The following is a 21,846-nucleotide window of genomic DNA, read 5'->3' as shown; positions in this document are numbered from 1 at the left end:
ACTCAAGTTTGCAGACTGATGGAAAGATCCCGAGTTCTAGCTCAGGACCTCCCAGTTGCCTTGTGCTAAACTTAACAAGCCCCTTCCCATTTCTCCTATGAAAAGGGTCCCATGTCTTAACAAATAATAACTGCCTTTCACTGTGGGCCCAGGGGTAAAATAGGCCCTCTAGTGGTTTCATTTCATTTAATCCCTCAACTGCCCTCTTGAGAGAGGGATACTGTTATGATACCCATTTTAAAGTAGGGTAAACTGAGGGTAAGAGAAGAGAGCAGAGGTTGCAAACTGGTAGCCCTGGAGCCAACTGTGGCCTGTAAATGTGTTTTCTTTTTCCTAGTACTCTAACAGAAGGCATTTAAAACACCAGTGGCCAACATTTAAAACTGAGGATAATGTATACCAAAAAATTCAGCTATATAGCTTTCTTTATTTTGGAAAAATCAGGAGGCCTGGTGATAGGACCTCCATTCCAGGCCACATGGTAACAGTGTGTCCCCCACCTAGGTGTTCTAGGCATGGAGTCCACAACCACTGGTCTTAAACCACAGTTGGTGACAGGCAAAGTCAGTGCTTGTCTGGGTCTGTCTATCTGTCATTCTTTGTGCATCTCACCAGCACCCACTTCTGGGATAGCCCAATGACAGAGCAGAAGGAGCACTGGACAGGGAGTCAGGAGATGCTGGTCGTCGTTCTGTTGTCTGGGTGACCTTGGGCCTCAGTTCCCCCATCTATACAATTAGGAGGTTGGATAAAAAGATCTCCCAGAACCCCTCCACTCCTCTCAGCTGCAGAGCCCCTTGGGAAACTGTCCGAGGCTTGCAGACAGGCCACATGCGGGTTTGCCCACCTGAGCCATCTTGTGGCCATGAATATCTCTGGGCAGGATTGAATTTTTTTCTTTTTTAAAAATTCTTTTTTTTTTTTTTTTTTTACAGTAGGCTCTTGTTGGTTATCTATTTTATTTATTTTTAAATTTATTAACTTATTTATTAATTTATGGCTGTGCTGGGTCTCACTAACCCAGAACTTTGCCATCGGCACTAGCAGGGCCAACAGTCTGACTCTTCCTAGTGATAGAATGGTAGATTCCACTCTTGGAACAACCTCCAGCATCCATAACCCGACTGCACAGAGAAAAGAGTCCATCAGCGTGACCCAGACTCCCTGCTCTGACATGCAGGATTCCTGAGCCGGGAGGTGGAGCCAGCTTGTCCCTGCCCAAGTCAGTCTGAGGACAAGAATGCCCGCTGGGCCCTGGGGGCCAGCTGGGACTCTGTGTTGCCAAGAGGAAATACTCATTCAAGTCCCAGGAACAGACAGCATTCATCCTCCCTTCTCTTTCTTCATCCTACAAACATGTGACAGAGGAGGAAACTGAAGCTCGAAGAGGGCGAATGATTGCTCAAGGTCACACAGCAAATCAGTGCCACTGTTGGATGAGAGCTCAGGCTTCTTGATCCCCTTCCAGGGGTACTTGCCATATTCTCTGTCACTTGGGAATTTAGAACCTTCCACTTCTTTGGCAGTGGGCTTCAGAAGGGGGCTGGAGGAGCCCACGTGGACACAGACTACCTGTGTGGTCCAGAGTCCTAGTGTGGGGCTTATGCATAGTGCCTAAGACATAAACCAACGCAGAGAGAATGGGGACCCTCTGGCCTCAGAGGTATGAGCTGCCTGAAGCTTCTAGGATGGAAGTTTAGTCCATAGGAAAGGTTGCAAAACTCACAGACATACTCTGGTTTTCCCACATGTTTTAAAAAAATTCATATTCATTGCCAACATTTAAGAAATAGGGAATTTTTTTTCTTTTTTTAAATTCTTTTTTTTCCCCTTACAGTAGGCTCTTATTAGTTATTTATTTTATTTGTTTATTTTTGGCTGTGCTGGGCCTTCATTGCTGTGCAGGTTTCAGTTGCAGCGAATGGGGGCTACTCTCTATTTGCAGTGTGTGGGGCTCCTCATGCAGTGGTTTCTTTTGTTGCAGAGCATGGGCTCTCCAGTGTGCTGGTTTCAGTAGTTGCAGGACATGGGCTCTAAGGCACAGGCTCAGTAGTTATGGTACATGGGCTTAGTTGCTCCTTGGCATGTGGGATCTTCCCAGATCAGGGATAGAACTCATGTCTCCTGTATTGGCACGTGGATTCTTTACCACTGAGCCACCAGGGAAGCCCTAGTTACCTATTTTAAATATAGCAATGTGTACATGTCAATCGCAAACTCCCAGTCTATTCCTCCCCTCCAACTCTTCCCCACTGGTAACCAACCATACATTCATTCGCTAAGTCTATGAGTCTGTTTTTGTTTTGTAAATAAGAATCAGGGAATTTCACGTAAAAGATAGGATTTCTGGCTTCTTTTGAAGAGTTTCAAGATATGGCAAAAGCTGGATCACATTTCCACCTGGCTGTGATGGGCAGGAGGTAGGTACGCTCCTGCTCATTCACCATCTCCATCACCCTTCCTGGTCTCTGTGACCTCCCTGCATGTAGGTTTGGGGAATTCAGACTCCCCCTCTGCAGCCTCCCATGCTAAAGTCGCCCCTTGCTCATCCTGGCCACCCCTGGGGAAATTCTGGTTATCATTGGTTCTCAGTGTGGAGCAGCTTTGCCTCACAGGGGACATTGGGCCATGCCCGGAGACATTTCTGTTTGTCACAATGCGAGAGGGGAGTTACTACCAGCATCTAATGGGTAGAGGCTGGGGATGCTGCAAAACATCCTATGATGCACAGGACAGTCCCCACAACAAAGAATTATTGGGCCCCAAACATCAGTAGTGCTGAGGTTGAGAAACTGGGCTGAATCCAAATAGCCCTGGGCCAGAAACCGGATCCTAAGAGGGAGGGTCACCCATGCTGGAAATGATGGCACACTGAGCATCGTGTTAGGCAAGGCGGGAGAAAGCCAGGAGGCGTAAATGTGGCCCTGGCTCTCTGAGTGCGTGGGGGTGGGAGGTGGCTAGCTGAAGAGGAGGCACCCAGAAATGCAGAGGAGGGGCTTCCTCCACCAGATATATCCACAGGGTCTTGAGGGCAGAGGTCAGGATGGGCAGAGATAGGGAGGGGAGCATTTTGGGCAGAGGAAACAGCCTAAACAAAGGTATGGTGGCAGTAACAGATACAGAGGCACACATCCAAGATGAGGTGGCTTCTGTTAGGTGGGCCTTCCCACCTAACTGAGAAGGGAAGCAAGGGCTTGATGTTGGAGGAGGAGACTGTGGGCAGGAGGTAAAGGCTCTCTAAGTCCAGCTTGTAAAGGCTCTAAGTCAAGCCTGGGAGAGAGAGGGCAACCCTTGGGGAATCCTTGCAAAACTAGTGGAATATTAACTTTGTGACCTTGGAGAAATCACTTATATTCTCAGAGCCTCAGTTTCTTTACCTGTTCAATGGAACAATAAGAGTACTAACAGTTATCTCACACAGAACTTACCACACAGAACTTCAGTACCAGGTACTGAACTATATGTGATGAATTTAATCCTCATAGAAGTCCTACAAAGTATATAATACTATTATTCCCAATTCTATAGCGAGGAAACTTTGAGATATGGGTGGTAAATAACTTTAACTTTCCCAAGGATACTACTAATAAGGAAAGAATGTGAGATTTGAACTCAGGCAGTCTGATTCCAGCACATGGTCTTCTTTTTTTAATTAAATTTTTCATTTTGTATTGGGGTATTGGTGATTAGAGCTTCCCTGGTGACTCAGACGGTAAAGAATTCATCTGCAAGGCAGGAGACCTGGGTTTGATCCCTGGGTCGGGAAGATCCCCTGGAAAAAGGAATGGCTACCCACTCCAGTATTCTTGCCTGGAGAATCCCATGGACAGAGGAGCCTGGCGGGCTACAGTCCATGGGGTTGCAAAGAGTCAGACACGACTGAGTGACTAAGCACTCACTTAGAGCTGATTAACAGACAATGTTATGGTAGTTTCAGGTGAACAGCAAAGGGACTCAGCCATATATATACATGTATCCATTCTCCCCCAAACTCACCTCCCATCCAGGATGCCATGTAACGTTGAGCAGAGTTTCCTGTGCTACAGAGTAGGTCCTTCTTGGGTATCCATGTTAAATATAGCAGTGTGTATGTGTCAATCTCAAACTTCCTAACTCTTGCTTCTCCGAATCCTTCCCCACATCCTTCCCCGCAGCACAGCACATACTCTTAACTGTTTTGCTATTGTGTCTCTCTAGAACATTCTAGGTGAGTTGTCCTCAAGAGTAAATGAAATAAAGCAGGCAGGTGTCTAGCACAATCCTGGCACAGAGTTAGTGCAGAAGCTGTGACACATCAAATAGAGTCCTAGCCCAGGCTGAGAGAACAAAGCCCAGTTCACAGCATCCATGAAAACAGGCACCAGAGACGTTCAGTAGGGAGCATATCCGCTCTAGGGGAAGATGGCGGTAGAGAAAGGGTGCCCCTCCACTCAGGTGAGAAACAGCTAGCCAGATTTCTGGAAATGCAGCTCCAGTTGCAGTGCCCTTGCTTCCCTGCCCCCACCCCGGCTCTTTAACATCGCCAGGACTTTGCTCACTCCATGTCCCCTGCCTGCCATGTTCTCTCTTCCATTAAACCCCTTTTGTCTATCCCTCCAACTGAGCTCAGAGGACACTTCTTTCTGGAAGCAGTTTAGGACATGCCTGGGCATGCCTTGTCTTTGTACCCAGAGCGTTTTTTCAAACTCAATTGGCCTCCTGGGGCAGCATCTCAGAGCTGTCTCAGCTTTTACCACGCATGTGCATCCTATTTCTTTCTTTCTTTCTATTTATCTTTGGCTGTTCTGCGTCTTCCTTGCTGTGCTCAGGCTTTCTCCAGTTGCAGCGAGCGGGGGGCTAGTCTCTAGTTGCAGGGTGCATGGGCTTCTCATTGCGATGGCTTCTCTTATTGCAGAGCACGGGCCCTAGAGTGTGGGCTCAGTAGTTGCAGCACATGGGTTTAGTGGCCCCATGGCATGTGGAACCTTCCCAGCCCAGGGATCGAACTGGTGTCCTCTGCATTGGCAGGTGGATTCTTAACCACTGGACTACCAGCAAAGTCCGGGGCTTCATTTTAAATGCCAGCACGGGAGTGGGAGGGTAGGGAAGGGATAGGGTGGAGGGAGGACCAGATTGAATACTTCAATTTGACCCACATGTTCTCTGTTTCAGAGACACCTCCCCTTCCAGGTCTTCAAAAGAAGGAGGCATATTGAGTGGTTCCATGATGAGGGCAACCTGGGATTAATTCATTGTCACCTCCCCTCAGGGATGAGCACCTAGGGTCACCAGCTTGTCCTCAAGAAAGTGATGAGATCACTAGGGGAGGGAGATAGTCGGTAAACACCATGATTTTTAAAGATTTCTTTCGTGTTTCAACTAATCATCTGTGCTTTCACTTTTCACATTTTGTGATGCTGAAAAAATATTAACATGCCCCTGTTAACATCTTCATTTTATGGGGCAAGAAAGCAAAATGTCTGGATTATCCAATAAACTCTGGACTCCTGTTCAGCATTGGGCTACTTCTCCCAGGTCACCAGCCATGCAATGGCTTGCTTCTTTCTTTCTTATTTGCCCACCACCCTCTGTTTATTGAGATATAATTGACATACAACACTGTGTAAGTTTAAGGTGTATAATGTGATCATTTGATACATGTATATACTGCAAAATATTTACCATGACAAGGTTAGTTAACACATCCTTCACCTCACACAGTTATCACTGTGTTGTTGTTATGGTGACAACACTGAAGTTCTATTCTCCTAGCAACTTTCAAGTATGTAATAGAATATTGTTAGCTACAGTCACCATGCTGTGCATTAGATCCCCAGAGCTTACTCCTTTTATAACTGGAAGTTTGTCTCCTGTGTTAAACATCTCCTCATTTCCTCCACCCTCCCGACCCCACTGCCCACTAACCCCTGGTAACCACCATTCTCTTTGTTATTATAAATTTGACTTTTGTTTTTAGATTCCATATATAAGTGAGACCATATGGTATTTAGGTATTTGTCTTCTTCTGTCTGGCTTATTTCACTTAGCATAATGTCCTCCAGGTTCATCTGTGTTGTTGGAAATGGTAAGATTTCCTTCTGTTTTTAATGGCTGAATAATATTCATATATATACATATATACATTTGTATATACACAAATATATATATATACATATGTATATATACACAGATATTTACGTATATATCTCACACTTTATTTTTAGCCACACTGCGTGGCTTGCAATATCTTAGTTCCCTGACCAGGGACTGAACCTGCTCCCTCAGCAGTGAAAGCATGGAGTCCTCACCACAGGTGCATGCTAAGTCGCTTCAGTCATGTCCTCTGACCCTAAGCAACCCTATGGACTGTAGCCCGCCAGGTTCCTCTGTCCATGGGATTCTCCAGGCAAGAATACTGGAGCGAGTTGCCATTTCCTTCTCTAGGGGATCTTCCCGACCCAGGGGTCAAACCTACATCTCTTCCATCCCCTGCGTTGGCATGTCTCTTTACCACGAGCACCACCTGGGAAAAAAGCATGGAGTCCTAACCACTCGACTGCCAGGGAATTTGCCATGACTTCTTTATTCATCTGTTGATGGATATTTAGGTTGGCTCCATGTCTTGGTTATTATAAATAACGCTGCAATGAACATGAGGGTGCATCTATATTTTTGAGTTAGTGTTATTATTTCCTTTGGATAAATACCCAGAAGTGGAATTGCTAGATCATATGGTAGCTCTATTTTTAATGTTTTGAGGAACCTCCATACTGTTTTCCATAGTCGCTGTACCTATTCACATTCCTTCCAGAGCACAAGAGTTCCCTTTTCTCCACATCCTTGCTAACATTTGTTATTTCTTGTATTTTTAAAAATAGCAGAATATAATGACAGGTGTGCAGTGATACCTCACTGTAATTTTGAAGTGATGTTGAGCACCTTTTCTTGTATCTATTGTATGTATGTCGTCTTTGGAAAAATGTCTGCTTAGGTCTTTGGCCCATTTTAAAATTGGATGTTTGTCTTTTTGCTATTGAGTGGTATGAGTTCCTTTTATATTTTGGATAATTAACCCCTTGTCAGGTATGTGGTTCAGAAATATTTTAATCCCATTCTAGAGGCTGCCTTTTCCTTTTGTTGTTTCTTTTGTTGCACAGAAGATTTTTAGTTTGATATAGTCTCACTTGTTGACTTCTGCTTTTGTTGCTTGTGTTTTTGGCGTCATACCTCCAAAAAGCATTGCTAAGATCAATGTCAAGGAGCTTTATCCCTATGTTTTCTTCTAGGAGTTTTATAGTTCCGTGTTTACATCTTATTTAATCCATTTTGAATAAATTTCTGTCACTGGCATAAGAGAGGGGTCCACTCGCATTCCTTTGCATGTGAATATCCAATTTTCCCAACACTATTTATTGAGTATTTTCCCTACTGAGTATTCTTGGCTCCTCTGTCAAATGCTAGTTGACCGGATAACACATGGATTTATTTCTAAGCTCTCATTTCTGTTCTATTGGCCTGTGTTGCTGTGTTTCATGCAAGATTCACTTCTGAGCCTTACTACCAGGAATGCTCCTGGTGGCCTGCTCCAGTCCCAACTCTGCCAAGCAAGTCAAGGAATAAAAACGCATTTCAACATCCACTTAAGACAATTAGGAAGGTCACCCTGCTCAGGGAAGACAGTGTGAGAAAGAGAAAAAAAACCCAGTATACTCTGAATGCAATCACATTAACTGTCAAACTGTCCACCATTCACAGAGAAGTTCCACTGAGCAGTTAACAGTAAGCCAAATTCACATGTGTTATCTTCTCTTTCTTTGGAAGCATGTTTTCTTTTTGACCACACTGCACATGGCATGTGAACTTCCCTAACCAGGGATTGAAACTGTGCCCCTGTAGTGGAAGCTCAGAGTCTTAACCCCAGGACCACCAGGGAAGTCCATGTGTGTTATTTTCTTATTAAATATTTGCATGAACTATTTGGTTCATCCTTATTATTAATGTTTGGTTAGCAGACCCTTGGAGGATGTTCTGGATGCGGGCCTGGGGACCTTTCTTTCTCCGATGCAGGCCCTTGGGACTAGGTCCTGTTTTGCAGGTGGCAGCAAGACCAACCAGTAGGAGTTTTCCTACTCAAAGTGCATTTTCTGCCCCATGGGGAACAGCTGGCTTTGGGGCCAGCAGCACCTGCAGGAAGGTGCACTTCTGAGGGATGGATGGAAAACAACTCCCTTTGTGCCTGGAAAGACGCGAGCAGTGGCTTCTCCAGCAGGGAATGGACCTGTCTGTGCTGTGACCTGGGGCCAGCACAGCTGGCTTGAATCCTGCAAGCTGATGTGCAGGTGTCACTTTCTTGGACCTGGGATGCAAAGCTGCACTGATGGCTGGGACACAGCCTGGAAGTCAGGGGTCCCCAACTCTGGGCCAAGGACTGGTACCGGTCTGTGGCCTGTTAGGAACTGGACCACACAGCAGGAGGTGAGTGGCGGGCGACTAAGCAAAGCTTCATCTGTATTTACAGCTCTGCCTCCTATCAGATCAGTGGAAGCACTGGATTTTCATAGGAGCACAAACCCTACTGTGAACTGCACATGTGAGGGATCTAGGCTATGCACTCCTTATGAGAATCAGCCCAAACTGCACCCACCCCGCATCCGTAGGGAAAAACTGTCTTCCATGAAATGGGTCCCTGGTGCCAGAAAGATTGGAGACTGCTGTCAGTGACCATTATTGAGCAGCTGCCATGCACCAGGATTTTATATGCATTTATCTCCTCTAATCCACAACCCAAACCCTACAAGGTAGGGCAACTCCTCTGCCCATTTTATGAATGAGGAAAACTGGGGCCCGTGGGAGGAACAATTCCCACAAGGCCACACAGCTAGGCAGTGGCTGCTCTAAGATTGGAACCTGGGTCTGTGGACTCAAAACTGGGCCACTAACAATTCTGCAGCCTAATCAGGCCAAGTAATTCATCACCCTGCTAACCAACCAATCAGCTAGCCAATCTCCCATTAGTGATAACAGATTCTGGGTGCTTACAGGGTGCCAGGCACTGGAGACGGGGGGAGAGTAGACAGAATCCTGGCTTCTCTGGTGGTTCAGTGGTAAAGAATTGGCCTGCCAGCGTAGGAGATGCGGGTTCGATCCCTGATCTGAAGGAAGATCACACATGCCATGGAGCAGCTAAGCCCATGCGCCACAACTACTGAGTCTGTGCTCTAGAGCCTGGGAGCCACAAACGTTGAGCACCTGTGCCACAACTATTGAAGCCCACACACTCTAGAGCCCATGCTCTGCAACAAGAGAAGCCACCACAATGAGAAGCCAGTGCCCCACAACTAGAGAGTAGCCCCACTCTCCATTGGAGAAAAGCCTGCACAGCAACAAAGACCCAGCACAGCCAAAAAAGTGGATGGAATCCTGCCCCAGCTACATGACATTAAGCAGATTGCTTAAGCTCTGAGGGCTTTAGTTTCCTCATCTGTAAAATAGAGCAATAATGTTGCCTTGCCCATTGGGTTAAGTGCGTGAATACATGTAAAGAAAGCACCTGGAATAGCGTCTGCTGCAGAGTAAGCGTTCAATAAATGTTACCTATTCATGTGAGATTAATAGGGTTGTGATTTTGTAAATTACATTTTGTTTCTGGTGCAATGTTTTAAAATTGATTTTCAAATAAAGCAACTTTTTACAAAGCCTATACCCAGGGGTGGGTTTCCCAGGTGGCGCACTGGTAAAGAATCTGCCTGCCAATGCAGGAGATGCAGGAAATGTGGGTTTGATCCCCGGGTTGGGAAGATCCCCTGGAGGAGAAAATGGCAACTCACTCCAGTAATCTTTGCCCTTGGGGTCGCAAAGAGTAGGACACAACTGAGCATGCATGTACACACCCAGGGGTGGTGGAGGGCACAGGGCACCTGTCTTTCAGGCCAGCAGGTAGATTCATACTTCACTCTCCAGCATCCCTATCTTTAGTCACCAAGAGACAGACAAGCAGGTCTCAGTCTGTTTTCATCCTCTGGCTGCCCATCTGGCAAACGCACTGGGGAAGAGGAAGCCTGACCTCTGGTCCCCTAAGTGCCTGCAGCAAAGCCTGCCCCTCGAAGCCAAAGCGGGAGCACCCCAGGCAGGGAGAAGGGGTGCCCCACCTAACTGCCAAGACCTGAGGGTGCCCACCTGCAGGGCTGAGGTGAAAGGGGACTCTATACTGGAAGCTGGTGCTCAACGGTCCATAGGGCCACTGGACAAAACCTGCCACTTCACAGCCTCCTTCCTTGAAAACTACAGTTTGGATCCTGTGTTTGAGTTAACAAGCGTGAACGTGTTGTCAGCAGTTGTTTTTTTTTTTCCTTGCATTTCCTGAGCCTGGCATCCTAAGGGTTATTTATAATTTATTTGTCTTCCAGGACAACTGCCTCAATTTTTTAAACCCAAAGTGACAACAGCAATAACAAAACCAGGACATTTTCTGCTCCCAGGGGGCCCACCTGTCTGCGCCCTTCATTTCCTGTGGGTGGGAATTTCAAACAAGGACTTTTGCTGCCTTCACCTGGGCTCCATGATGCCTTTTTGCAGGATGGCCATAAAGCTGGTACAAGGACCTGTATTTTTCTAACTCCAGCTGCATACTAGGCTTCCTTTGGAAATAACGTGGAAGATAAAAAAATTGAAGTTCTCAGCACTTTGGATTTTCTAGCCTATAAAGACTATGTCCATCAAAGCATGTCCCCGGTCCCTGTTTGCCCCCAGCATCCTCGGATAGGCACACACCTGACTGTTAGCACAGGCTTTCCAGGTGCTGCACCCTTGGCTGGACCCTGTGGGGCCCAGAGGATTGGCCACTTCTGCACGTGCATATTATATACAGCTGCATAAGTTGCCTTTATCAGTTTTATTAGCAGAAAGCGCCTGCCACCGCTGGAGACCCTCGCTGCACTCTGAAGAGAGGAGACCCGTGTGTTTCCATCCCCGTAACTCCGTGTGTCACTCTGCTTTCCTCGAGTATGTCCGCCCTGTCTGTGGGAGACAGAAGGGTGAACCTTTGCACCCCAAAGAGAGGCAGCTATGGGAACACAGATTTAACAGTTCTTTGAAACTTGGCCTTGGACCCTGGGCTGTGGGGCAGCTTCTCCCACTGTGACTGTTCTTGGGTGTGACCTGGACGGACCCACCCACTGGCGGGTCCCGTTGGCTTCCCCTCCAAACATATCTTGAATCCAACAGCTTCTCACCACACCACTCCAAGCGCTGCCGCCCTGGGCTAAGCCGCTGTCATCTCTCTCCAGGGACATCGCAATAGCTTCTGGGTGGCCTCCCTGCCTCCATCTTATTCCCATTTTATCCGCTCTCCACCCAAAAGCCAGACATAAAGCGAGTCAGACCATAGGACTCCCTGCCTAGAACCCTTCACCATGTTCTCCTGGCTGTTTGGATAAACTCTGAACCCTGACAATGGCATGAGGGGTGTCCTATATCCCTGCCCCCCACCCCCACCCTCAGCTCCAGCCTTTCCCACTCTGGACTTCAGTCTCTAATCTCCACTGGCCTTCCTGCTGTCTCATGACTAAGCCAAGCTGCTTCCTATCTCAGGGCCTGCGCCTTCTGGCTGCTCTGTCCCTGTCACGGCTGTGCCCAGGTCCCTCTCCCTATCCAAGTCTCAGTCAGATGCCAGCTCTCCAGAGGGGCCCTGCTCCCACCACCTTACCTGGAGCAGCCTATCCCCCCAGTCATCACCAAGTGACTTGTCACGGCACTTCTGCATCTCTGAGATCATTTGTTAGTGCTCATGGGTTGTCTCCACCAGTGAGCAACTTGAGGGCAGGGGCCATCCCTGTCTTGTGTCACCACTGTGTCCTGGCCCTTGAGACAGTGCCTCCTACAGAGTAGAGGCTCAATTATTTGTTGAATAAACACATTCGTGGACGGTTAGTTCAGCATACCCAAGTGGGCCCACTGTATCCAACCTTGGAATCATGGTGGTCTGGGTAAGAAGACTTTCTTCTCTGAATTAACCATGCCTGCATCCTGCTCTTTTTAGGACCTTCCCATTTCCAGACAACAGAAGACACCAGATAGACCTCATCATGGAAGCAGCTGAACCCACTTGCTAGGCTCTTCCTGTGAGTCGGATCCCACGCCTAAGCTCCTTACAGACATGCAGTCCTCCTGATTACCCCATTGGGTAGTTACTATCCTTGTGCCCATTTTGCAGATGGTGAAATGGAGTCACTGATTGGTTTCAACTCATGCAAAGTGGCAGAACTGACTACAGAGCCAGAGCTGTTAACCCCTCCCCAAATGCATATGAAAAGTACAAGATATCTGCCAGGGGGCTCAAAACCAGGCTTGGGGCAGAGGTGACAATGGCTCCCTAAGAAGCTGTTCTGATTTGGAGGCAGAACACTGGTTCTGGTGGTGGCTCTGAGGTGGCCCCGTCCTCTTGGCAACCCCCACCCCCAACACACCACAAAACTGGAGTGAGCCCCAGGGGCATGCAGGTCACCAGCCTCTGCCTCCCTGGTCATCCTGGGTCTTCCTGATGAACTTGGCCTAAGCCCCAGTGGCCTGCTTTGAAAGCAGCCACAGGGCTGGAGCAGGGGAGGAAGAATGTGGGAAGAAAGACACTACTTTGGAGGATGGAGGGGGCGGGCAGGAAAGTAGGATTACAGGCGGGCTGGCTTTTGTTGGCAGAAAGGAGAGGGCGGTGGGAACCTGCCACTCTGAATGCCCAGGGCGGAAATACAGGGTCACAAAGGGAGAGTGAAATGAGGACAGCGCTTCTTAAGGGGCAGTTCCCACCTCCTGAGGGAGCAGCGGGGGCTGTGGTGTCTTGGGGACATTACAGGGGCCTGGGGGGAGAGGAGGAGGCAGGAGGGGAGGAGAGGAGGGAGGAGAATGAAGGCGAGGAGATGGAGGAGGGCAGAGGAGAGGGGAAAGCGGGTAATGCATAGGAGAATGGAGGGCTACATCCTGGTTTCATGATCTTGGCTAAAATACTGCACTTCTCTCTCAGTTTCCTTGGGACCATGATACCTACCCTGTGGACAGGAAGTCACGTATGTAGTTAAAACATCTGACAGTGGCTTGATGTATCACAGGTCCTCAGTAATCATTCACTCCTTTCCTATTTGACTCTCCAATCCCACATTTGGAAAAAAAGAGATTGAGCCTGCGACCAAAATTGGCTTCTTTTCCTTCAGATCATTCCTCACAGTTCAGATCCAAATTCACAGCCCTTGGGACTTCCCTGGAGGTCCAATGGTTGAGAATTCACCTTCCAGTGCGGGGGACACAGGTTTGATATCTGGTTGGGGAACTAATATTCCACGTGCCACGGGGCAGCTAAGCCCATGCACCACAATTACTGAGCCTGCATGTCCTAGAGCCCATGCTACACAATAAGAGAAGCCTGTGTGCTGTAGTAGAGAAAGCCCATTTGCTCCAACAGAGCTCGCTCACACACACACACACACACACACACACAGGTTCACAGGCCTCACTACCCTAATACCCAGTTGGAAGACCTTGATCTTTATTAGCTCAGAGGCTGGCAAACACCTGTAGCTTCACCAGGGTAAAGGGGCTCTAGAAACGTGTTACTAGGGCTGAGACGGGACACGTCGCCAGGTGTGGCCACAGCCCAAAGTTCCCAGGGGCCATGACCCTTGGCTGGCTTACTGCCTCTCTGGTCGCCCCCACCATGAACCTAACTTAGTGGAATACTCCACGTTGCTTGTTGCTAGGCCCCCAAGCCCTTCATTCAGCACACATTTTCAGATGTCCTCCCCGATGATTTTATCCACCCACAGATGGGAGATCTGGGTCACCAAGAGGGAAGGTGACAAGCTCTAAATGACATAGTGACCTAGTGCAGAGTGGGAGCTAGAGCCAGTGTCCCTTGAGCTTCAGAGCAGAGCTCCTTCCGCTGTCTGTGCGGGGAGCAGGTTCTGAGCCCCAAATCCAAATGCTTTGTCAGCTGAAAGCTTTGGGGGCCACTCCTGAGAGCAACGGGCAGTCTGGGAGATGCAATCAGATGCTGAAGCATGGGAAATTCTTGGACGTTTTGTTGGGGATACAAGGTCCTACCCTCTTAGTGTCTTTTCAAGCTGGGTCATTCTGAAAGCTGTGCTGTGTGGCCAGTCTATCACACCATCATTTTCTCCTCTCACCCTGATCCTCAGCTTGTGTCAACTCTGGCTTCCGCCTCTCTTTCTGATCAGGGAAACACTGATTCTGATCAGGTGATTGAGATGGACAGCTTGTTTTGATCTTCCCCTCTGTTGAACAACGCCCTCATTTTCCTTTCCGTGGCAATTTCGTTGTATGTCTGCTTCCAGAGATGTAGCAAGAATGGCATAATGGGGTGTGTGTGGGTGGAGGGACCCTGGGGAAAGGAATTGAGAAGTCAGTTCTTCTGGGTAATGAATTGTTACCTGAGGCTTTTACCTGAGGTCCTTCCTCCCTCCCAGACACAATTTATTGAACCCTGTACATAATCTCCCTTAGTTCTCTCTCAACAATGCTATGAAATAGGGTGATTATTATCTCTGCAAATCTTGCTTAGCTTAAACAAATGGTTGTCAAGGTGTGTTCTGAGGACAGCTGGGGTTCCTGGGATCCTTTTAGGAGGTCTGTGAGGACCTCCCCTTCCCAACCACGTATCTGCATGAGGTTGAATTTTCTTCATCAAGTACAACCAAAATAACACATTGAGACAACTTGAGTGCAGAAGCAGGTATGAGAATCCCGCTGTCTTCTGTGGAGTGAGATTTTAAGGGAACACATGTAAACCCATGGCTGATTCATGTCAATGTATGGCAAAAACTATTACAATATTGTAAAGTAATTAGCCCCCAACTAAAATAAATAAATTTATAAAAAAAAAAAAGAAAAAAAAAAAAGAAATTTGCAAAAGTAGAAAATAACGCTACTCTTTTCACTAACTTTTTTTGGGGAAAGTATAATTCTTATTCATAAAATATGTTGTTTATAGTAATAAGTATAATGGGTTGTTTATTGTTACTTTAAAAACAAATATTTAATCTTTTTGAGTTTTAATTTCTAAAATGGTAAACATCAATAAATATAATCCACACAAACAAAAGCTTGTTGGAGTCCTCTCTAATTTTTGAAGGTGTACCATCAAGATGCTGGACAAAAGTCTGAGAACTGATGTTTTAAGCCAATGGTGATAATCTCATAACCCTGGCCAGTGATTGGTTCAGGAGTTTAGGCCCAAACCTATCAGTATATGGTATTCTCTTGGTGACAGCTATTGGTTGGAGAATGGTCATGTGACTGATTTTGAACCAATGAGACGGGTGGAGTGTTTGTTATAAACTGCTGGGAAAGCTCTTCCTGACTGGCTGGCTTACAGGAACACCTTTTCTTTCTCTGAGGTTGTCCTGATCAGATGCAGTGTCAGAACTTCAGCAGCTATCTCACTTCCAGCCTGAGGAGGGAGCTGATGCCCAGAGGAGGGCAGAGCCAAGAGAATCACCAAAGAAGGAGACAGAGCCAAAGGTCAAGTTGAACTACATCTTCAAGTGCAGTGTCATGACTCTAATGAATATCTTCATTTTTTTATGTCAGCTGGAGTTGGGTGTTAAGTATTTATAGATGACAGCATTTCAACTGCTATACGCTAGTCCACATATGAGGAAGTGGAGGCTCAGAGAAGTTAAATGAGTGCTAGTGGATGGAAAAGCCAAAATCCACCCAGGTCTCTCTGTATACCCAACCTCTCTTCCCTCCACCTCCACCCCTACATTATGTAGCTTTCAAAAAAGTTAGGTTCTTGCCATTCTGTGTCTGGAATCCAGATCACAAGAAAATCCTGTGAAGGCTCAGGTGGCTAAGCAGTCTCAGATCCTCAGGAGTGTCTGCCAAAGTCCTTCTCTTTGCCCCAGAAATGACAGCTCCCTGCCCCTCCTCTGGGAGTTTTGAGGCTGTCCCTTGGATCTGCTTGGCACAGTCCAAGCTTACCCTCTGCCCCAACCAGAGTTCCCTTCTCTAATAACCTGATGAGGCCTAATGACAGCATACTAATTAGAGTCGTTGGTTGCAAGCAACAGAAACCAATTCTAGCTAATTTAAACAGAAAAGCGATGTTTGTCTGGCCAACTCATCTCCAGATACATCTCCTGGAGAATGCACGAGTCAGGTTTGGAGGGTTGAAACCAAGATTAAGGCCCCAGGACTTCCCTGGTGGTCCACTGGCTAAGACTCGGTGCTCCCAATGCAGGGGACCCAAGTTTGATCCCTGGTCAGAGAACTAGATCCCACATGCTGCAACTAAAGATCCTGCATGCCACAACTAAAGATCCCACTTGCTGTGACTAAGACCCAGTGCAGCCCAATAAATAAATATTTAAAAAATTTTTATAAACAAAATTAATGCCCCAAATCAAACCACTGAACTAGTCCTATGACCAGTCCATGCTGCTGGGCACAGAAACCCTATCTTCACTGCCATCACCAACAATGGGCTGACATGTGCTACCACCACAGTCTTCGGAAACTGAATCCAAAGGTCCTTGGCTTCCAGATATTTGCATCTGATTGGAGACTAGGTTACAGAGTAATTCCTTAGCTGCAAGGGATGCTGGGAAAACTAGTATTTTCAACTTGATTGAGAGAAGCAGGCTCTGCCTTAAAGCAACTGGAGCTTCTCCAAGCATAGCAAGGAGGTTTGCATGTAGTGTGGCCCAAATGAGTGACAAATGTTTACTGTAGAAAGATACTCAACAATCTGGATAGCTGCTCTGAGCTTCCAACCAGGAGATCTGGTGGGTCAAAGCTCCCCAGTGCCCAGGAACAAGTTTTTCCCAGGGACAAACACATGGCTTTTCGCAGGAACTTGGGCTGCCAGTCATGTAGCACAGCAGGTCTGCTGGCTCCCTAAGCAAATGCAAAGACATATGCTCACTCAGGAATAATCAGGACCATGTATGGGCCCAATGCCTGGCTCTATCACTTATGAAGGGTGTGCCTTGGTCAACCAGTTTAACCTCTCTGTGCCTCAGTCTACTGACTGTACAATGGGGCTGACTACAGTACCCCACTGCAAGGTTGTTGTGACAGCCAGAAGTTCAGGTATTATTTGGAGCCTGGCTCATTCACTGGGACTTGTCATAAAAGAGCTAGGAGTTCCACCAGCACCAACACTGTTATAACTGTCTGAATCTCACCTGCCACTGTCCACAGTCTCCCTCTTCTCTCTCACTGCACAGAATCTGTTCTATGACAGGGGAGCAGAAGGAAGCCTTGTGTCTTCTAGAAAGCTTCCCTCGATACCCCGGTTCCTAGTGGTTTCTCACTGCTTTCAATTAAAAAAAAAAGTAGTTATTTGGCTGCACTGGGTCTTAGTTGCAGTATGCAAACTCTTAGTTGTGGCATATAGGATCCAGTGCCCTGACCACCAATCAAACCTGGAAACCTTGCTTTGGGAGCATGGAGTCTTAGCCACTGGACCACCAGCAAAGTCCCTCACTGCTTTCAACTCTTATTCATTCAGTCATTCACTAGACTAGTCCTTCCTTCTCATTACCCAGCCCTCTCCAACTCCCTACCAAGTTCCTTGCACCCTGGCCTTCCTCTTTTTTTAAAGACACATCTTTTTTCTCATTTGCACTCACTGTCCCTTGTCCTGGAACTCCTCTCCTCCAGAGAGTTGTCTGGCCAACTTTTCATTGTCATTCACATCTCAGCTAAAATGGCCCCTCCTCCGAGAAGCCCTTCTGATTACCTAAACCTAAGCACCTGCTGCTCACTTTCCCCTTCACCTGCTCTTATTCTCTGGCCTCCGGTGCTCTCAGCTGACCTAGCTACACTCCCAGGGCTGACCAGTGAGGGGGGCTGTGGTGGAGGTCCAGGCCACAGAGCAAGGGCTTGGAGGAAGAGATGGAGCTTTCTTTTTTAAATTGAATTTATTTATTTATTTTTGGCTGTGCTGGGTCTTCATTGCTGCACACAGGCTTTCTCTAGTTACAGTGAGTGCAGGCTACTCTCTAGTTGTGGTGTTTGGGATTCTCATTGTGGTGGCTTCTCTTGTTGCAGAGCAGAGGCTTCAGGGCACATGGGCTCAGTAGTTGTGGCTTCCAGGCTTAGTTGCCCCACGTCATGTGGAACCTTCCTGGACCAGGGATCGAACCCCATGTCCCCTGCATTGGCAGGTGGATTCTTAACCACTGCACCAACAGGTAAGTCTGGGATGGAGCTTACTGATACTGAGCATCATGACCCGTATCAGCATCTTTTGCAGTTCTTAGCACAGGCTCATTGCCTGATGGAAGGGTAAAAAAGACTTGGGACAGGAGGTCTGTATTGAACTTCCAGAGACGCCTCCCCCTGCCCCTACCCAGCCCCAGCCCTGCCCTCTAGGATGATGATCCCCTGGCGGGGCTACACATCAGCAGATGACAGGGCATGGGATGGCCCTTTTGGCTGTCACTCCCTCCCCCACCACTGAGCCCTGGTGATCCTGGGGGAAGGTTGCTGAGGGACAGACTGTGGGGGCTTCAGCAGCTGGGACACAGATTGGATCAGTGTTAATGAGAGGCCCTGCTGATCTGGCGGCTTTGCTAATTAGGCTGCAACAGCTCCAGACCCAGCCAAGGAAAGCATGTTGCTTATACTAATCAAGGGCGGTCGGCACTTCCTGGCTGGCAGAGTTGCCCACAGCCTGGAGCATGTGCTCAGCATGTAAGGCATGGCAGGGGAAAGCTGGGAATTGGCTGGGGGGAACCAATGCTAGAAAGATCCAAAGATAGCCCCATGGCTGCACTTTAGATTCTGGGGCTGCCTCTTGGCCCAGTATAGGGAGCAAGAGGCATGGAAGGTGGGAGAGGTAACCAGTGAGGTAGAGGGAGGAAGGAGGGAAAATGGCAAGACACCCTACTCTGGAAGGTGGGGAGACGGAGCGTGAGGCTCACTTTCCAAAACTCAGCCTCAAGTGATGGTGGGCAGGCTGTATCAGGACATTCATGGGGCCAAGATAGGCTCTGCCTACTGTTCCTAAGGGATCAAGCACCCTAGGGCAGAGGGCAGCCTCTGGGGCAGTTGAGTTGTAAGCTAGCCAGGCAAGTAAACCTACCTCACCCCTGGCAGGGTCAGATGACTATCTTCTTCAACCCAAGTAACAGATGTGAAACATTCTGAGTTGATTTCCCCATCATCAATGTGTCGTCAAGGATCTCAGACCCTAGATCAAATGTGCGTTGAGATTCACTCACTCAGTTACTCATTCATTCATTCAGCACCTACTGTGTACCCAGTTTCAGCCACAGGGAATACAGAGATGAATGATATCATCTCTGTCTTCAAGAAGCTTAGGCAAGGACCACAGACCAGCAATCTAACTAACGATGCAATCACATTGCACAGGTTTCAGTGCTTCCTTACCTCAGACTGGGAGGCCAAGAAGGCTCCAAGAGGATATGATGCTTGAGCTAAGTTAGGAAGGATGAATAAATTCAATGCCTAACATCTAGAGAGTAAGTATTAATATGCCATAGAACGGTCTATGCCCTTGACATCACTAACATGTCCTGTCTTCCCAGTGACCCTACTCAGTGGCTACTATTATAGCTTTCCCATTTTACAGATGAGAACACTGAGGTACAAAGAGATGAAGAAACATTCCTGGAGTTGCACAGTGTTAAGAGGCAAGTCAGGGAGCAGGAGAAGGCCAGGCGCTGAAGGAGGAGAAAGGATTCCTGAGAAGAAGGACCAGTGTATGCAGAAGCTCAGAGGGATGTTGCAGTGGGAGTGGCAGGGGTGGGAGACAGGGGGTGACAAGAGGCATCAAGTTTACAAATGGATTCAGGCCCAGCTGATTGAGTGGCTGCGCCCTGGGCTCTGGCGGGTCAGAGACATGTGCACAGGGAAGAGTTAGCTTGAAACCTGTAGCCAGAAGGCCCTAATCACCAATGAATTATACTCTTCATCAACTATTTAGCACCTCCCTTGGTAGCTGGGTCTGGAGCTGGACTCTGGCTGCTGCATCAGTTTTTCAGCTGTGTATTCTTTTCAGCTAAAAATGAGCTTGTCATTTGCACAACTTTGGAGACACCTCAGTAAGCAAGGTTGTCTGCTCCTAAACTAGGGTGAGGTTTTTTACATTCAGAGGGGGCCCCTCTTATGAGACAGACTTTCCCAACAACTCTTGTACCTGCAACACAGGCTTAAAGGGGACAGATTGATTCTGTCCCCTTTGAGTTCTGACTCTCTCTGGCTTCCAGGTACTGGGGTCTTAGCCTGAGTGTCATAAAAAGCTCCAGACGCAATATCGTCAGAAAGAGTTATTGGATTCTGTACTTTCCCAGCCACTGTTGTGTCTTTAGGGAAAGTGGAGGTGGGTGGATGTGATGAGGAGAGGGGAGGGGGTGGAGCAACCAGTTAAAGTTAGGGTCCGGGGTGGGGGTCTTCATCAATGCTTTCCCCTCCCACCCTTCAGCACTCAGTGAGGGTTTTGCTTCCCCAGGAAGTCCCCAAACACACCCCAACCAGCTCCAAGGGCCTCTACCCCTCCTGTGCAGCTCTTGTCATGGGGGCCATTTTTCTCTAAATTTTTTAAAATGATTATTTGCTTACTGTGACTTCCTCCTGTAGACAGTCAGCCTTATGAGATAGGGTTCAGGTCTAATTTTGTTCATCATTATACCTTTTGTTGTTGTTTAGTTGCTCAGTTGTGTCCAGCTTTTTGTGACCACATGGACTGTAGACTACCAGGTTCCTCTGTCCTTGGGATTTCACAGGCAAGAACACTGGCATGGGTTGCCATTTCCTTCCCCAGGGCATCTTCCTGACCCAGGGATCGAATCTTTGTCTTCTGCATTGGCCGGCAGATTCTTTACTACTAGCATCTAGAATTGTGTCTGGCACATAGTACATGCTCACGCATACTTGCAGAAAGGATGCAGAAATAAGGACTAATCTTGAGAGATTGACGGTTCCTCCCTCCTTTCCTTCCATCTTCCTCCCTCCCATTCTTCCTTCCAGAAACTTTTTCTGTGTATGTACTGGAGACACAAGACAAGTCAGACGACTTGGTCTGGGGCTCGCCATCAGATGGCTGGGCCTGCAGGAGGCCCTCACAGCCCAATGCCAGGAGCTTCCTGGGCTTATCTGCCCCCATCTGAGAACGATGAGCAAATCTAACCCTCAACACGGATAAAGATGGTGGGTGGTGATGGCAGGACAGAAAGTAATTCCAAAATCTGCTCTGAAGACACAATCTGGGGTTTCCCTGAAAACTTCAGTGCCTCCCTTTGCACTCTGTTCCTTGCAGACCCTACAGGGAATGTCTGCAGGGTGGGCTCCTGTGGGCTGTCAGGGGAGGGTAGGATGCTGAGGATGTCGTGGGGGAAACCAGCCTTCAAACAATCCAGGAATTGTAGGATACAAAGAGCGAAAGGGAGAGGCAAATGCCTGTAAAAGACAGATGCCCCCCTTCCCACAATGAGGATGAAGAGAGAGCATCCAGACACCAAGTCAGCAGAGACGGCCCAGAGGCAAGCCGCAGGCAGGGACTCTATCTGCCAGGACTGCTTTCTCTCTGGGGTTCTGGGAGAATTTAGTGCTTGTGGCAGGTGCTAGGCTGGGCTCCCTGGAGACCTTGAGACTCCATTTAGGCTGGGAATGAGAGCACAAATGACAGCAGGCCCCCCTCCCCCCCGACTGTCCCCGATGGGGCTCTGCTAGCTGCCTTGAGAGGGCATTGACTTCTGCCTGTCTGAGTGGCTCATGGGCCCTTGAGAGGGAAGCCAGAGGCAGGGAGTGGGGGTGGGGTGGGGTGGGGAGTGCCAAATGTAAACACCAGAAAGCTACATTAAAAAAAAAAAAAAATCCAGGACCCCTGTGGAGACC

At 48.0% G+C, this 21,846-nt stretch overlaps 1 protein-coding gene and 2 long non-coding RNA genes across 3 annotated transcripts in view; 1 reads left to right on the top strand and 2 right to left on the bottom strand.

Annotated features, from left to right (window-relative positions):
* KAZN (kazrin, periplakin interacting protein) overlaps positions 1-21,846 on the bottom strand; it is a 1,354,882-nt gene that overhangs the window by 185,467 nt on the left and 1,147,569 nt on the right. The window lies entirely within an intron of this gene.
* Positions 5,788-21,846, top strand: part of LOC145506803 (uncharacterized) — a 19,706-nt gene continuing 3,647 nt past the window's right edge. The window contains exons 1-5 of the long non-coding RNA XR_014054351.1: positions 5,788-5,909; positions 12,017-12,098; positions 15,378-15,501; positions 18,037-18,179; positions 19,363-19,472. This is a non-coding gene — a long non-coding RNA (uncharacterized LOC145506803). The remainder of the gene's footprint in view (positions 5,910-12,016; positions 12,099-15,377; positions 15,502-18,036; positions 18,180-19,362; positions 19,473-21,846) is intronic.
* The window catches only part of LOC145506797 (uncharacterized), a 27,103-nt gene continuing 16,112 nt past the window's right edge, over positions 10,856-21,846 (bottom strand). The window contains exons 4-8 of the long non-coding RNA XR_014054346.1: positions 19,073-20,999; positions 17,169-17,296; positions 13,016-14,362; positions 11,211-11,854; positions 10,856-10,995 (exon numbers count right to left, since the gene is read on the bottom strand). This is a non-coding gene — a long non-coding RNA (uncharacterized LOC145506797). The remainder of the gene's footprint in view (positions 10,996-11,210; positions 11,855-13,015; positions 14,363-17,168; positions 17,297-19,072; positions 21,000-21,846) is intronic.

Source organism: Giraffa tippelskirchi, chromosome 5 (genome assembly GCF_054371585.1).
Source record: "Giraffa tippelskirchi isolate mGirTip1 chromosome 5, T2T-mGirTip1v1.2.pri, whole genome shotgun sequence".
Taxonomy (NCBI): domain Eukaryota; kingdom Metazoa; phylum Chordata; class Mammalia; order Artiodactyla; family Giraffidae; genus Giraffa; species Giraffa tippelskirchi.
This window is presented reverse-complemented; position numbering and strand designations above follow the sequence as displayed.